The sequence below is a fragment of the Egretta garzetta genome, unplaced genomic scaffold (genome assembly GCF_000687185.1).
Source record: "Egretta garzetta isolate BGI_Z169 unplaced genomic scaffold, ASM68718v1 scaffold333, whole genome shotgun sequence".
NCBI classification, from domain to species: Eukaryota; Metazoa; Chordata; class Aves; order Pelecaniformes; family Ardeidae; genus Egretta; species Egretta garzetta.
This window is the reverse complement of record NW_009259179.1, coordinates 141,933-157,262: the sequence shown is the minus strand read 5'-3', so window position 1 is coordinate 157,262 and position 15,330 is coordinate 141,933.

Below are 15,330 nucleotides of genomic sequence, written 5' to 3'. Positions count from 1 at the left end.
ATTTTTACATGATATGTGAATGGATTATGCAAGAGAGACAGGTATACGCTCTCATATCTGTATCAAAATGGGTGTCGAATCTCATTTCCAAGTTTCAATACTAGCATTTGAATGAGGGTCTGACAGTGGTAGAAATCACTGTTTTGTTAAATTTCAGAGGAAATAGAATGTAAAACAGCCTCTCATGAAAACTTTCCATGGAAAATACAGTTAATGATTTCAGTAAGTCCAATTAACAGGTATAGCACTAGCTGTCAAATTCTGATAAATCTCTATTGTAGTCTTTGTAGCAGTCACTCTGATTTAGATTATCTGAGCATCTGCCTTCTGGTTTTGTTACCATGTAATTATCAATATTTGTCATTTTCTCACAAGAGACCCTTTCCTTTGAGATCCTTCGCAACCCTACAGACATATTAGCTTGCTAGCATTAAGGCTGTCATTTTAGATAACAAAAATCTGGGGATCTTACTAATGCCAGCTCTTTCTTTCTTTGCCACACAAGATAATTTTGAACTATACCCTAGGGCCAGATTCTGATCTCATCTGTGCCAGTGGAGTTACCTGATAGTTTCTGGTATCAATAGCATTATAGTAGTACAGACCATCCTTAGCGTTCAGAGCCCTCTAGAGTCCAGCTAGCATGCAAACCCCATACTAAATTCCTCCAAAGATACCAGGTTTAAGGTTTATCCATGCTATGGCTCATTTATATTTTTAGATTTAAAATGCCACTATCTTTTCATAGGATGACACTGAGAGGGTCTTCAGTGGAGCCTGAAGAAAACTTCCAGGTTTGGTGATTTCGGTGTAAATCATGACATAAATATATCTACGCATTCTTTGTAGTAGATAGGTCAGATGAGCTAGATGAATTTGAAGTAAATATACAGGAAGCATCAGACCAAGCAGAGAAGCTGTGTTCATAAGTCACCCAGACTGGATGGCATTCACCTGGGAGCTCCGAGGGAACTCAAATGTGAAATTGCAGAACTGCTGACCAAAGTACACAAACTACCACTTCAAACACCCTCTGTGATGGAGGCCTGGCTGCTTGCCAGCATACCTCCCGTAGCCCACAAATTTTCTAGAGGGTTATCCTGGACACTTCAGGCTGGTGAGTCTGATCATTCCTGATGAGATGGTAGAGTCTGTAACAGGGAGTGAATTCCCTGATTCCATAAGCGAACAAGGTCTTTTGGCGAAAAGAGGCAGCAAAGCTTCCAGGAAGGGCAGTCCGGGGTCACTGATGTGTCAGAGTTTTGTGGGGGTGTCAACAGTGTGTAGATAAAAATGATCCACAGGATCATGCATTGTGGTTTACAGAAATCCTTTGGCAAATTTCCATGCCAAAGGTTACTAAAGAGGCACGGTTGCAATGGAATTGGAGGGAAGGTTCCTTTATCGACTGAAAGCTGATTAAATGGTAGGACACAAAAGGTCAGGCTTAATGGTCACTTTCCAGGATGGAAGAAGGTCAGTAGTAGGGTTCCAGAAGGACTGTTTCTGGGATAAAAAATTATTCTATGTCTCTATCATTATGCATCAATGAACTGGCGAAAGGAGTACACAGTGGAATCTCTAAGTTTGTGGATGATGCCAACTTCCTTTGGTTAGCTGAATACAATGTCAATGGCACAGATCTAGGTGAAAGGACAAAAGGGTGGCAGGTAAGCTTCAATGGAGCTAAATGTAAAGTCATGCCTACAAGGAACAATAATCTAAACCATGCATAATGTGCTGAACGTGCTGAACTTGGAAATTATTGCTTAGGAAATAGATTTTTGGAGTCACCATTTTCCATCCTCTAAAGTTGTTACCTCAATGTGAAGCAGCAGACAAAAAGGGCAAATGAATTATTGGCCATTGTCTGGAAAAGCACCCACCCAGACCTTGAGTACTGCATATTGCTCTTGTGTCCGTGTTTGTAGGATGTAATGGAGTTAGACAATGTACAGAGATGGGCAACAAAAACGATGAATGGGATGGGGTAGTGTATAAAGGAATACACACGAATAAACTGAAAAGTCTATGGTGCTCTACTTTAGACAGCAGAATTCTGAGGGGGCATATGCTAGAGGTTTACCAAATCATGGAGGTGGTAGAGAAGGCTAAAGCAGAACTGTCATTCACCAAATCCCACACTACTAAAGCCAGCAGGCACTCAGGAGCCCAGCTTTAAATAGATAAAAGGAAGAACATTTTTGCATGTCAGCTAATAGAACACGTTGCCAGAGGAGGAAAGAGACAGCATCAGGAGATGCAAAAGGGGATGAGACAGACTCGCACACAGCTGATTCATCCACAAGCAGACCCTAAAGGGACCAGGTGAAGCTGTAACCAATGATAACCCCAATACAACATTCTGGATATCTAGGAAGGGCATGGACTACAGGAAGTGACCAGGCTTGTGTGCTTTTCTTCTAAGCACCATCCCTTATTACCACTCTTTTTGCTGAATTCCCTGACCCTTAAAATACTATGAAATCCTCCCTGGGACTTCAATGAGAGGTAGAAATAAAGTGGTTAGGGACTTCGATGAAAACAGAGTAAGGGGAAGAGGTGACAATCAAGGGTAACAAGTAATGAAAGAACCCAGGAAGCTAGAGAGAGACACTGCACACAACACCAAGTAGGTACCCTGACAGTATCTACTGTTCTTTGAAGACATTGAGGGAAGTAGGTGCTGTTTAGTGGTGTCCTCTTCCTTGGGACATGAGACGGACTCAGAAAAAAAATCAGTCCAAAGGTTCCCAGCATCCTGCTGGCAAGGTCAGAAGGAAGTTGATGAGAGCTTGCAACTTGGTGGATGAGAATGGATGAAGATGGTATAAAGAAAAAGCATGAGGGGAGAAGTGCAGCCAGGACTTCCATATGAGGAAGCTCCTCCTTCTGGAGGAGCTATGAGAAGGATCTTGATGTGAAACACTAGATCTACATGTGTGCATGCAGAAGGTGCACAAGCCAAGAGACTCTGCAAACATGCCCATGAACATGGCTTCAAATAGTATTTTCCAGCATGTGTCTCCATAACCAAGAAATTACCTTTAATATTCCAGCCCTCATTAATCACACTGCCTAAAAATCACCTGCTAAAAATAAACTGGACATGTTATGAACAACATGGCAGGGTCCTGAGTGCATCATCCAACTTTTATGTGCCCTTATCAGCCTGTGACCATCCTTCTCTGTAACGCTCTGCTGCAACCTCTTCCCCTCCTGGCTACGGCACAGCTATATGATCTTGGACCAGACTGCTGTGACAACAGCTAAGCTGTGAAAAAAAGCTATGAGAAGTCCTCATCTGTGGTGTCTGCTCATGTATCCTCCATGCTGTGGCTTGGGAGCTTCATTTAAGCTCAGATCCTTGCTCAAGTTATATTGTAGATATGCTGCGCCAAGGTGCGCCTTGCACCTTGATATTCCTGGCCTTGCCTTATTGCTTTGACTTCTGGCTTGAACTCAGACCACCCTCATCACTGCAGATGTACGAGGCAATCACTGGTCTGCTTGGCCACATGTGCCATGGCCTCACCAGATCACCTCCACATGAGGATGGCCTCACCAGATCTGCTCTGCACTTCTTGCTTGAGTACTGTGGGCCTGTGCCCCTTGCTAGTGAGGAAATGGCACTTGTATACCTTGTTGTGCCCCTTGGCTACCTTCTTGTCCTGAAAAGCAAGCTGTTCTTGCTGCTCCCTGGCAAGGCACACTTGCCTACAACAGTCACTGCATTTACCTTCTTTTAATTACACAGAGTGGAGTGAAAATTTCTGACTGACGTCAATAGGAACATCATTCTTTTGTTCTTGTAGGTCCTTATAGAACCACATTTTTTACTGGCTCACCATTAACTGTTTTTCCAATATTTCAGTCACCCAGGTTAAAAGCAATGCAGTTAAAAGGCTGTAGGTTGTATGAATTGCTTCACAATATGACAGACTGAAACCCTGCAGCTAAAGATTTGAGCTTTGTCTATGCTTTAAAGTGGAGGAAGTACCCAGACAGGCATATGTGTAGCTGTGCATCCTTAGGACTTTTTTCTCCCATTGACATTCATCTGAACAGCCACTAGCTATATCTCCCCAGTTCTCATTCACAGTTAGCTCCTGAAACTTCAATATGTGGCCAGCCTGGTTCAGACCGTGAATATATCAATAACAGTAAGAAAATAAGGATTCTATCTGAAGTTAGCAATGCAACAGACTGACCCAAAGTAAGGAACAGCAATTGTCTTTGCATGATTTTGAAAAGAATAAGGAATAAATGGTATTTTTTGATCATGGGGCTAAGTCTGGTGCTTTTTGGCTGTCCATCTGGAGGAAATATAAAATGGCATTGTCCTAGAAAGTGCAAGAGAAGTACTGACCTTGGGTCCCTTTCTGTCAAGCTTGAAAAATACTCTTCGTTGTTGCCAGTGAATACTGAGAACAATATGAACAAAGAGAATATCACTTACAAGATGGTGTCAAACTGCATCAAGCAAAATAACCTGAAGGAATACCTTCATGTTATATTATCACATCTTTCAGCATGTGTTGCCTCTTGCATTTGGAAACAGAGGGTTTATTTTTCTTCTTGGAGTGAGGAAAAAACCCACCACTGACAGCTCTTTGTGCTGATGGTTACATTATTAATGAGTGTTGGGAAAGGGAGGAACTTTGTATAAATACACTATAATTGCAGTTAAAAGAAGGTGCAGAATCTAGTGTTTGAAGGCAGAAAAAATGGGGTAATTGATTTCTTTAGGATCTTTAAAAATACATGTACATGCATGGAAACAGATCTGACCTGAATTATCAGCAGTGTTAATTTAGAATAATTCTTTGGAAATCCCCTGGAATTACGGTAACTCCACAGCATTTATATCTCAGATAAGAGTATCTATGAGCATGAGTAGGAAAGTAGTGAAAAAACACAACTCCTTCTTGTTTGAATCTGAAAAGACCTTGTAAGAATGTAGCAGCTACAAAATTACAAAGGAGGAAAACCTTTCAGAAATTATGGATTTAAATTCAAAGTGAGTTGTAGAGCGCCAGTATTCCACTTGTGGACTGTGCAGCATCATCCTGCCCTCAAAGATAGCTGTGTGTCATGGTTTAACCCCAGCCAGCAGCTAAGCCCCACATAGCCACTTGCTGCCTCCCCCACAGTGGGATGGGGGAGAGAATCAGAAGAGTAAATGTGAGAACACTCATGGGTTGAGATAAAGACAGTTTCATAGGTAAAGCAAAAGTCATGCACACGAGCAAAGCAAAACAAGGAACTCATTCACTGCTTCCCATGGGCAGGCAGGTGCTCAGCCATCCCCAGGAAAGCAGGGCTCCATCACACGTAACAGTGACTTGGGAAGACAAACACCATCACTCTGAGCATCCCCCCTTCCTCCTTCTTCCCCCAGTTTATGTACTGAGCATGATGTCATATGGTCTGGAATGGCCCTTTGGTCAGTCGGGGTGAGCTGTCCTGGCTGTGGGAAGCTGAAAAGTCCTTGACTAGTCTAAGCACTACTCAGCAACAACTAAACCATCAATGTGTTATCAACATTCTTCTCATCCCAAATCCAAACCACAGCACTATACTAGCCACTAGGAAGAAAATTAACTCTACCCCAGCCAAAATCAAGACATTGTGGTCATACAGAAATGAAGGTTGATCAGGAGTTCCTGGGTGCAGAGGGGAACGCAGTCACAGTCTTTACAGGCTGCCCCTGCATTCAGACAGCCAGAGCAGAATTTTCATTAGGGAACCCATATTTGTGTATTCACCACTGACAACATGAGGATGTCCAGACATTTTTTGATGCAGCTTGCAGATACAGTTGCTTGTAGATATTCTTTATATGAGATATATCTGGCTTGCTCTCAGTCACATGCTAGCTATAATACTCACTTCCAGTGAGAGGTGCATATCTAAAAATATTTCAGCATGGGAATTAGACACAGGATTTTTTAAGAACTCATAGCACATACAAAATTGCCAACTTGAAAACTAGTTAACTTATGTTACTTTGTCACCATGGTGGTGTTACCTACTCCGTCCTCCCTTCTATAACCAACTATTAGTAAAACCTACTCATTGGATTATCTATTACATTTAGATTATTAGAGATCTAGGATAAAGCAATATCTCTTGACAGCACTTAGTTCAATGTAAGGTGCTGCAGTACCACACATTATAAATAACTAATAGTACAGCTATAAGAGACCTGTTAACATTTTCTTCTCCAAGGACACTTCAACTGTGTTACAACAAAAAAAGTGTTGGGACACTTAGTCCATCATGCTGTAGAGAAAGCGAAGATTGTTGTGAACTTCAGATTTCTTGACCATAATCCTTTTGGGCATCAGAACTCATAAATTGGGGACATGCAACTTAATCTCCCTACCTGCTGATATTCTCTAAAGAATATTTTGATCTGCTTTTACCTTAAAAATTGGTGAGTTTAGACCATTCCTTTGCAGTATCTTCTAAGTCTCACTAGTAGGAAGACTCCCCTGATATTTGGCCTAAATTTTGCCCTTCCTTAATTTAATTTCTTCTGTTTCTAAACCCTTGAGTCCCTCTGTATAACTCGTCTCAATAGCTGTCATTCCTCTCCAGATGAATTATTAGATGGCATTGTTTGAACCTCTCTGCATGATTTTTTTAATCCTTATACTTCTAAGCATCTTTCTTTCCCCACTCCCCTGTGATCATCTGCATTTCTACCTCTTCAAAATTAACAGTGTCTGAAAAAACACATTTCCATGTTGTTCGCCCTGTGAAGGACTTTGAAAAGGCATGCAATATTTAATGAATATTGTACATTCTTTCTGTTTGTCTGATTGGTATAGTATGACTCCCTGGATAAGAATGATGGGCTTTCTAGGAGGAACTGACACAAATGCAGGGAAGCAGGCAATAGTAACAAACACTTCCCATTTTTACCAGTATTGAAATGGCAGTGCATTTTTTTCAGGCATTCATTTTGCACATTAAACAAAAGGCTACACCAGGGCCCCACACTCAAGCTGACTAGAGCATTATCAAACATAAAGCCAGTCTTGAACACCAAAACTGTCCTTCTTGGCAAACATGATAAATAAGCCTCAGGAGCCTAACACCAGTCTCGTACAATAGGCATTAACCTCTTTTCATCTCCATCTTTAGTTTGTGGTATTGTACTTCATTAAAAGACTTAATTGTAAGTGTAACATTTCTCATGAAATTATTATATGCAGAAAAAGTCCTGCATTGCATCTGTCATAGTTTTCTCATTTGGTAATTCTGTCAAAAAGTAACAGCAAGAGTTTCTTTTTGTAAGCTGTGCTTATTCCTAATGCCTCTGCTATCTTCCAAATGGTTAGAAACTGTTATTCATTCCAGTATTTTAAAAGGGATTGAAGCTAGACTTTCTTGACAGTAATTACTACGATCTTTCTCTTTTTGAAGGCTGACACCACATTTCTTTTCTGTTATCTACCAGTACTTCTAGCCCAGTTTCATTTATGAGACCACAGTAGCAAGAATAAGAGATCTGCTGCAGAAGAGCTGCCAGAGCTGTGCTGGGGTGGGAAGGTAAGTTCATCTGCCACACCATGGAAGAATCTCTCTCATGTACCTGACAGTAGAAACTGATGTAAAAGGATGTGCGTGCACACTGAGCCTTTTCATCTGACTCTTAATGACCAGTTACAGTCAACTGTCCTGTGAGTTTATTTATAGAGCCCAGTTATGGTTTCTCAGAGATGCAAAATCGAAGTTGTATGATGCAGAGGAAGTATCAAAAGTCATTCAAAGTACTCTCTAGTTACCCCAGGATGCAGGATAATCACAAGATTTCACCTCTTGCTCCTTTTCAGTTTCTGGCCCATAGATGATATCATGCCTTTTGTCTGGAGCTCTTCCGGTGGCAGGTCTGTTTTAAACTGCAGTTTTGCTGATCTAACTGTGTGCATTCTCTCTTTGCTGTTATACCTTCATTTCCACCCACTCTTCCTCCAGAACAGAATGCTCTTTTTCCATCATTAGACACCTTGCCCTACAAGTGTATGCTTTTACAGATCAGTCAGTGATCTATACTTTGGGCTCTCTTGTTCAGCAAATTTCTGTATTTCTTGAATTCCACATGAGCCAGACCTCTCCTCCAGTATTTTGTCTTTAAATCACACAGTTCACCCTTGCCTCTGGATCTAACCCTAAAACTTCATTTCTGTCAATTCTTCCACATGCTGCTTCACAAAAGAGTAGCTTCCGCCATATGGGATCTCTGTATCCAGTTACAGTATCTTTACTGTCTAGTCCATTATCTTGGTCACCACATCTACTGTGGTGTCTTTATTTGTTTTATTTTTCACTTTTAAAGAAAATCGAGAAATCCTCCCTAAACCTCAACTCTTATTCTTTGGTCATTGGTTGACTAGCTTGTGAGTTTTCGCCTTGGTTAGACTTATTTCCTTAATTAGTCTCACCACTGAAAATTGTAATCAAAGGCCTTCCTCACATATTTAGCTGGCAGACCTCTGCACTACTTATAACACACAATGGCTGACTGACAAGCAAGCTACCAACTGCAGCAAACTCACTAGCACACACACACACAGAGAAACTAACGTACCAATTGCAGAACAAGAATTTTTTTTCCATAACAGATAGATAAGAAAATTCAAGCTCCACATTTTCTATTGTGTTTGCTGAGCCTTCTATACATCAACTGTCTGACAGCTGGTTTCTCCGTATTGCAGAGTTATCCTTACAAATAACCTCCAGTCACTTCTACCTAGTGTTGACAATTGCTTCTGCTTCCTCTGTGCGGCAGAACTCATCCTCACCCTGCTTCTGTGGATACTGATACTCAAGCCATGTCTGGATTTGAGGAACGCTACCATATGAATCCAATTGATTTGCAAGAGCAGTCTGTTTCAGTGCCTACTGAAATAAATGGGATTATTTCTTTGGCATTCAATGGGCATTAAATTAGACCTTTACGGAATGGTAGAACATTTCTTACAATTCAGAACAACTTAACTTAATGAGAGATACTGTTTTTCAAGTATAAACTCTCAACAGTTTTCCCTGGAGGGAAATCTAGGACATATAAGGACATTTGTTAGTTGTTTTTTTTTCCTTAGTCAATGCCAATAAATTCATAAAGAATTTCAAACTCCTCCAGGGAGAAAAGATTCAAATTAAAAATGAAAAGTTACACGGAATTGTGTGCATTCAAAGCTTGTATTAATTTTAAATAGGTAATAGGTACTTTTAAAATTCTAAATACCTGGGAAAAAGGACAAGAAGTATGTATTTGAGAGCACTTGATTAAACGTAGCTGCAATTACAGGGACTCATCCACCCATGTAAAGGATGGAGGATACAGCAAGAACCAGCCTTATATCATTGTCATTCTATCAACTACTTACAGCTTAACAGTATGGAAAAAAAAATAAATGAGACTGAAGAGAAAATGGATGCAAGAAGAGCAGAAGTGTGGGAGGAAAATGAAGGAGAACAGAGCGTGGTTTCTACCTGCTCTGTGTGCCAGGGGGTTTATGGTTTTAAAGTTAAGGTTCAAAATATCTAGGGACAAATTCACCTCTATTCTTAGCTATCCAGAGAGAAATGGAATTGAAGCAGGGATAAAATTTTTCCATAATTTTGGAGACAATAAACAGACTTCTGTGCAGTTTACTGCTCTTGGGCCTTCCAGTTCCTGGCCTGAATCCACTGCTGAGCACTATCAGCGTTCACACCCCAGCAGAGGGACTACCCAATAGGAAGTTTGTACAGAGGTTGACAACCATTGAAGATAATAATGCCTGCATTCCCAAGTGAAACCAAGAGGCACTACTGAGAGATGAGGGCAGTCCTGCAAGCTCTGACCGAGTAGTAACGTTCTTTTGCTGCCTTTGGTAGAAATTCATGTCAGTGTCAGCTCCTGTGAATCCCTCTTTCCTCGGCACTGGTAGAGGTACAGCATTGTATGCGTGTCTTAGTGGTTATTCTTCTTCATTTTAGTCTGGCTGTTGCATCAGCCAGATGAATTCACTCTAGTGACATAGAATAAATAATTAGATCTAAGTTTGGACCCGGATTCCTGAGGTTCAAGTATATCAGAATTTAGAATGCATTCAGAATGATATTTAATATAAAATAATCTAGAAACTGAAGAGGTTGAATGTAAAAGTTAAGTTCTATCTGACCAGAGGTGGAAACATTTTCTTTTTAGATTATCAAAGGCTCCAGCATATATTATGGTGTTTGAAGTCATATATCAACTGCCTCTCCACTGCCTACTGCTTCCTAGAGGAATATCAGTTTACGCTTTCCTGGGAAGTCTCCTTTTTGTGACCAAGCACCTTTGGGTGCAATATCTTCAGCATGGTGAAAGAAACACTGCAGCTGTTAAGATCCCCCCAAATCTATACCAGATAGCAGACATTTGCAGAGTATGCTCAGATCAATTACTCTCTCAAAAACATGAGTTACGAAAACCTTAACAAACAAAGTTGGATTTTAGCTCTTACAGTCTTTAAGAGCAATCCATCTTTCCTCCCTCCAGGTTAAATTAGCAAAGAGAATTGGCTCAAATTACTCATTTTTTTATAATTGAAATATCTTTGAGTTTCTTCAGAATAGTCACTCCAAGCTCCTTTTTCTTCTTCCACTTCAACATAGACTATTCCTAATCTCCCCAACCTGTCCTTTCTTGAGCTACACCTCCTGTTTTCTTTCCTCACCCTTGCAAAATAAATCTCACTTAAGGGTTTATACCAAATATGTCAGTGAAATCCCATGATTTCTCCCTGCTTTTGTTTTTTATTTTAGGGCTAGACTGAAAGAAATGAAGATAAATTCTCCTGCCTTGCTTGCTGGGATTAGATTCCCTTTTCCTTTCCAACATACATGTGAGCTTCCCTAAGTGAACATTTGCATTGGCTTTCGTGATTAGCACATTCTTGCTAGTCTCCGGCTTTTTGGCAAGTCACAACATTTTCAACGCTATAGTAAAAAGTTTAAAGACTTGATTAAAAATAAAACCCCAAAATAAACAAAAAAGCCAAACCACCTGATTTTTTGTTTTTCTTTGCTAATCTGGTTGTAGTTCCACTGTACAAACAGGTGAACTGGCAGCAGTGACAGGTGTAGCATATTATGGCAGGCAATGTCAAGGGAATGAGTGCTGAAGACATGAGAAGGCAGGAGTGCTTTTTCTATCAGGGAAACTGTGGCATGGAAGAGGATCTCAGTAACCCAGAAGGGTTCCCTGGTAATTTGTAAACCTTAGAAGTGATAATAGAATTCTCTGACTGTCTACTGGGGTGTGGTGTCCTGAAAGATGGTGAGAGTTAACAGCTAACCACTGCCAAAAGGGGATGTCCTTTACCCCATTCCCACTCCAACTTGGTCTTCGTGCTCCTAGCTTTGCTGGTGCTTGTTTTATCTTCTTTGACAGTCTCTTTAATTCACTAACTTAACTTCAGGAAAAAAAAAAGCTGAATATTTTCTGTTATGACAGTCACTCAAAATGGCTCACAGAAGATCTGATGAGTGCTAGAGGCAGAAAGGGGAGGGGACAGAGTTGGCAAAACAGGGAAGGACAAAGGTGGGAGAACTGGGAAGGGAAGAAAAGGGCGAGGGCAGAAACAACCATCATTTGGTGTCAGCAGATATAAGATTGGCAGAGCTGTCTGTGGAAGCAGAATTGTCTTATGGGATGGCTAAATAAATGCTGTCTATTTTTCTCTGTGAAGTTTGGAGCAATACAGTATGATATATGATGGCAGAAACACAGCAATGGCAAAGTGCTATAATTCTATCAAACACCTTGTGAAAAATTTTCCTTTAATAAGCTTCACTGGAAAGACAAACAGCAGAACTCATCCTCAAAATCCAAACAGAAACGTGGTCACACAGATCTAAGGCAGACTTGTGTTTATACAGAGAACACAGCTGAGGCCTCTGGGGGTAGTGCAATTCAAATATTAAAGAAAATGATCGGAATACCTCAGAATGAGGCAGGTAGAATAATTCAGAGGGCTGGACCTCCTTCCAAGCCCAAGGAGTGTGACGCCCTGTTAGGAAGCTGATTGTTCTTCTTTTTCTCATTTCTCAGGCTTTACTCCTGATGAAATTTCAAGAGTGTTCAGGGCTTTTAAATGTAGGAATGACTGACCCTATACCAGAGTAGCAATGAGTTCAGCTCAACTCTCAACCTTTTAGTGCCTCACTGTCTTGTACCCATGTTCCTGGGGGAGGCAGCAGGTGTGGGAGAGACTCATCCTTGCTTGCATTCCAGCAGTTTCCCTGTGCAGTGGGACTTGCTTCATAATGTACTTCACATCTCTTCTGTGTTGTTTATAAAAACTCAGAGTCAGTAGATGGAGGAATCAGTAGTTTAACCACTTATTGAAGATGGATTTATTTTTTGCAAAAGGGACATGACTATATGATCATGAATCACACTTTTTCATCTATATAGTTTGTGAGCATAAGTCCAGCCCAGAAAAATAAAAGAAGGCAAAATAAAATTGTAGGGTAAGTTTTGATGTTATTATTTTTTTGCTATGGGGAATATAAATACAGTCAAACAATCTATGTTTTTTAATTAAAAAAGATTGATCAGAATTTTCTATTAGATCCAAAGGGGAATTAGAGTATGCATTAGATTTTTGGATTAAAAGGTAAGTGCCATTTTACTTACTTGCAAAGGAAGAAAACACAGAGAAATTCCAAATACAATTGCTTGGTGTATTTGTTTCTTGATTATCTTAGAAAAACTTGTTACAACCCCTGAAAGCTATTATTTAACACATAGGAAGCACTGTTTCTCATTGGAGATTATTTTCTAGAAACTGTTCAAGTTATAAAAAATCAATTAATGTTTTAAAAATTGTTTCATTTAACCAAGGTGCCCAGTTTGAAAGCACAAGATCCAGAAAGTGAGATTGTTTAATAGCTGACCAAGTTTTTGCAGTTCTGGGGAGTTCCATTAACTTTAGGGTAAGTGATTATTCCTTCAAAAATTGAATCCCTTTATTGTTGATTATTTTCTATTTGCATATGTTGTAATAGAAAAGAATCAAAATAATTCTATCAGAGCAGTTACACTTCTGTGATAAATATAGTGAGAATGACCAAGCTGGTAACTCATTGGATATTTTGACTCCTTGTCTACCCGAATCACTTTCAATATGCCTGTCATCTTTTTGGGGGTAGATAAAAATTAAATGGCCTTGTTCTTCTGAGAGTAAATCTGCAGCAGTCAGGTGGAGTTGTAGAAAGTGAATTCTTAAATGTAGAGGGCTCTCCCTCTACAGGGTAGCTGCTTTGGTATCAAGAGGATTTTGCCTCAGTTTTCCATATCTGCTGGTGTCAATCCAACCCAGAGTGATTATGTGTCCTCCAGATCCATTCATTCTCTGGACTGAAGGACAGATTCCTGGTTCAGTTAGTGAGGTAAGAGGAAATGGAAGTCAGACAAGAATTTATCATAAATGTTACACAGGCCTTCAAACACAGCTTTTAAATTATTGCCCGTGGAAGCTATTGCATAGGGCTTGACTCTGCTCTTACACCAGCATAAATAATTCCTTAGAAATCTGTATGGTACTGGTGCAAAATAGAGAACAGTACAGTCCAATATGTGTGGCGTCCATCTGCTGCAGCCATCTTTTCCACCTTGCCCTATGAAAACATAATGTGAAAAGAAAGATAAAGATGTAACCCATTCTCACCCTTTGACCCAACTGCAATTTCTTCACAAAGTTGCACCGTGCATTGCCATCACTAACTATTCTAGATCTAAGCCAAATAATTTTTCCTCCCCTTGGCTTCAGAATAAAAATGGACCTCAACTACTAATAAGTTGGCCTCTGTGTTACTGTTGCACTGAAATATGGGTAGCCATAATTGCATATCAGAAGGTTTTCTGAGCAGGATGACCTTGCAAAAACCTCAGAAGAGGCAGAGTGACAAAGATCTTGGAGATTTCTACAAGAAACATTTTGCTTCAACATAAAATATGAATCAAGCTCCAACTTAGATATCAGCTCTCAGAGCTGTTCAGCCTCACTTGATGTTTAACATCTAGATTTAATGAATGTCTCTGGCAACGTGGACTACAAGTCAGGAAATTTATAACCATTTTGGAAGCAAGAGACTGGAGGTTATTATATTTCTAAGATGATAAGGAAAAGATCATAATAAAACATTAAGCTTTTTGTCATGAGATGAGGGAGCAGGTGTAACTAGGAATAGATGAATCTTTAGTTCATAAGCATTAACTCCCAATCAGAGCCAGATTTGAAAGTCTAATTGTGGAACAGAGAAACAATATATCCTGCACATGCTAGTTATTCTGCTCCTATTAAAAATAGGTTAGATGTTTGTATTTTCAGAGCCCAGCACAGTGAGGTGCTGAAAATTTGTTGCTAGACTGAAATATTTGTAGTAACCATTGGAGTCAGGACTCTCAAGAAGGCTATAAATTTTTCCTCCCCTTGGCTTCAGAATAAAAATGGACCTCAACTACTAATAAGTTGGCCTCTGTGTTACTGTTGCACTGAAATATGGGTAGCCATAATTGCATATCAGAAGGTTTTCTGAGCAGGATGACCTTGCAAAAACCTCAGAAGAGGCAGAGTGACAAAGATCTTGGAGATTTCTACAAGAAACATTTTGCTTCAACATAAAATATGAATCAAGCTCCAACTTAGATATCAGCTCTCAGAGCTGTTCAGCCTCACTTGATGTTTAACATCTAGATTTAATGAATGTCTCTGGCAACGTGGACTACAAGTCAGGAAATTTATAACCATTTTGGAAGCAAGAGACTGGAGGTTATTATATTTCTAAGATGATAAGGAAAAGATCATAATAAAACATTAAGCTTTTTGTCATGAGATGAGGGAGCAGGTGTAACTAGGAATAGATGAATCTTTAGTTCATAAGCATTAACTCCCAATCAGAGCCAGATTTGAAAGTCTAATTGTGGAACAGAGAAACAATATATCCTGCACATGCTAGTTATTCTGCTCCTATTAAAAATAGGTTAGATGTTTGTATTTTCAGAGCCCAGCACAGTGAGGTGCTGAAAATTTGTTGCTAGACTGAAATATTTGTAGTAACCATTGGAGTCAGGACTCTCAAGAAGGCTATACCTTTAGTCTAAAACCATGTGTGTTTTGAGGTTCTAAGGACCAGATCTAACCCAGATATTGTATTTTAGCAATATATTTGGGGATGACAGGTTTTCCCATGAGAACCTCTTGACAGTTCAGGTCATTCAGAAAGGTATTTGTGAAACTCCAAATCAGAAAGCTAAAACCTGTATGCAATTTCAAATAAGAA